The sequence below is a fragment of the Larimichthys crocea genome, unplaced genomic scaffold, assembly GCF_000972845.2.
Source record: "Larimichthys crocea isolate SSNF unplaced genomic scaffold, L_crocea_2.0 scaffold11876, whole genome shotgun sequence".
NCBI classification, from domain to species: domain Eukaryota; kingdom Metazoa; phylum Chordata; class Actinopteri; family Sciaenidae; genus Larimichthys; species Larimichthys crocea.
This window is the reverse complement of record NW_020851635.1, coordinates 11,063-14,303: the sequence shown is the minus strand read 5'-3', so window position 1 is coordinate 14,303 and position 3,241 is coordinate 11,063.

Sequence of the window (3,241 nt, the reverse complement as noted above, 5' to 3'; positions counted from 1 at the left end):
TTCCAGGTCAAAGTGGTGACGACGTACCTCCCCTCAAGGGTCAGAGGTCACTGTGGAGGGACAAAGTCTGGGCGGGGGCAGAGGACAGTCCGACCCAACCCACCCCGCCCGCCGCCCGACCTCCAAAAGCAACAGCGGCTGCTCTGGCGCCTCCCAAAGAACGCAAGTCCAGGTCCTCATCTGTCCTCAGTCTGATGACCAAACCGGGCACCTGAGCACCGCGGTGGCCGTTGGAACCGCAGGACCGGGTCAGGACCGGGGTCAGGACCAGGTCAGGGCATCAGGCCTCGTGAGTCTCTGCAGGGGGCGGGAGCGCCTGGCTGGTGTGGGCGGCCAGGCAGAGGAAATCAACCAAACGTACACAAACACCAGTGTTGAAACTGAGTCGAAACAAGAAACGCGCCTCATGTGATCCCGGTCACATGACTCCGGGCGGGGTTGAGGTCAGCCATCAGGTGTGCCTGCAGACAGGTGAGAGGACACGATTGGTCAAGAGTGGAAAGCACAGCACAGAATGAACCGTGTCAGCAAAGGTGGAGAGAGAGGTCGGAGCTGATGCAGGATCAGCTGTCTGGTCAAGAGGTCACGGAGTCAGATATGAAATTGAATTCAACTGTCCTCCTAGTGGACGAACGTGTCACTGCAGCAGACTCAGATTCACCGTCCTTGTGACCCTGAGGACCGTCGTCCAAACATGAATAAGGATCCAGGAGTTTGAAATCTGTATCACTGATCCCAGTCTGACAATCAATCACTATATTTGTATTTATTGTTTTAATTTAGCAATGTTCAAACATTAATCTAACGTTAATTAAAGCCAACCATCACACACAGCGAGGCTTCACCTCAGAGTGACAGACGAAAGTCCCGACCAGAGGTGGTGGCTGCAGGTGGGACATGAAGAGTGTGTGTGTGTGGGTGTGGTTTGTTTGGTGTGTTGTGTATTACGGTCTCACCCCACCTCCGTCCGCGGGCGGGTACTGGACGGGGGGGCGGACGCCTGCGACGGCGACGATGGCTGAGGAGGAGAGGCCTGTGAGACAGATCCAACATGGAGGACATGTGAGAGAGCGAGTGTGGGGTGATTGTGTGTGTGGGGGTGTGGTGTGGGTGTGTGTGTGTGTGTGTTGTTGTGGTGTGTGTGTGTGGTCCACCTGAGGGCATAGACAGGTCGTACTGTCCCACAGCAGCGTTAGCCCATGGTGATGATGGGAAGCAGATGCGTTGGGACGGCGAGGAACCCGCGGCCGGTCGCCCACCACCCCCCCCCCTCCCTGTCCCGGTCTCGTCCCTGTCCCGGTCTCTCTCCCGGTCCCGTCTCCGGTTCTCTCTCCCGGTCCGTGGGTGTTCTTGTTGTCCTGGATGGGAAGGGGATTTTGCTCTTGAATGGCTGGCGTGCCTGCTGCAGCAGTTCCAGAGCTTTGGCCCTCGCCAGGACGGCTTCATCACACCGTTGGACTGGACCTGGACGGCTTCTCGCCCTCCTCCCCGGCCGACACCATTCCCGCCGTACGAACGGGTACGAGTAACCAGGCGGCAGGTACGGGCATGAGGACAGAGAGACGGGCCTTTAAACCTCTATCTTCTTAGATCATCCAGAACCATCAGAACCAGTGAACTCAAACAAACAAACCAGCTCCATGTCTGGGTTCTTTCTACAAAACCAGACACCGGAGATCACTTCAGAGCCCGAGGAAAGATCTGTTAAAGTTTTGGTGTCCCTGGTCTGATCCATTTGAGTGGTTCGTATCAGACAGAGTTCTGATGGTAACCGCTCCTGGCTGTGCCTTAAAAAAACAAAACAAACAACAACCTCACAGATGGATCTTATTCTTCATTACCCATCAATCTGTTGAATCCTGATTATTAATATTTTGATTAACGTGTCAGCGGCTCTCAGGCTGATGTGGGTCCACCAGGGCCCGGTTCTGGCTTCTAAAGCACTTTTAGTGTCGCCGGCAAGGCCCCATACTGATTACGTACTCTGACCGGATTCCAGGAGTTTTCAGCGTGGTACTCTCCTCCCCGCAGTTTTTTGTACAAAACGACCGGCGCGGTCAGGACATGCCTGAGCTGTGACTTTTTTTCGAACGGTGTTCATCCATCACACATTCATCATCATTTTTCATCACCAAAAACAAAGTTTACAACAAAAGGGGTGTTATTGGTAGAAGGTTCCAGAGCTAAGAAACATTGTCAAAAAGATACATTTGCAAACGGCTCTCGTGGCCCACAATGTCACTCTACAAGAATAATATTTTTGTTTCTACATAGAAACGTGGAAAATTCGTGGGCTATACGCAGCGATATCACTGCTGAAGCGGTCAGACTTTTATAGTTTTGGCGGAGAAACGCACTGATGCTCCAGGATCACCCACCAGACAGCCCCACGACTCCCATGGTAAACTGGAGAGGCGAAATATCCCCAAGGAGCACGGGGCAAAAAACCTGTTCTTTTCTATCTCTCCCCAGGATTCACATGTTTTTAACTTTCACACACACGAATTCAGCAGTCACATGGTCGACAAGAATGAGATGCTCACGGTCATTTGGGCTGGTGATACCACCCTACTCGTTTGGCATTAGCGTCCACTAGTTTGGAGGGGCTTCTTTGAAGATTTTCTGTGTCTCTCAGCAGTCACTCACACCACAGACATAGCAACAGCTTGCAGTGTTAATGCGCTGACCTGCAGCTACCCTGGTGTCAAGCCTTTGACTAACACGACACCTCTCACCTCTGCGTCCTTCTTAACCTGGGTAGTTCTGCATCAAGGACAGAGGGAGGCCTCTGTATCCGGGGTCGGCTGGGCTCGTAGCCGTGCTGTAGGCTAGCCGTGCATGTAGGGCATGTAGCCTGGTGCTGGCCAGGGGGGAGGAGAACTGCCAATGTGGGGGGGACGGGACGCCTTCCTCCCCCCCGGTGCTCCTCTATGGCGATGAGTCCGGCCATCGGCCCCTTCCTTCGCCTCCCCGCTTTCTGGAGGCTCTCCGTTGACCCGCTGCCTCTCCTCATTTCCTTTCCTTCCGCGCTCCCCTCTCCCGCGCGTCCTTCCAGGATCCGCCTCCTGAGGTTTGGGAAGCGTCAGAATATTTGTTGTGGTAGACGTACGGCCACAGCGCGAGTCGCGGCGTCCTGCACAGAAGAGAGAGTTAGTAAGATGGGCCGATGGTGGTCGAACCTGAAGTTTGTGGTCAGGTTTGTGTAAAGATGCATACCTGTCGTCCACACGGCAGTACTTGC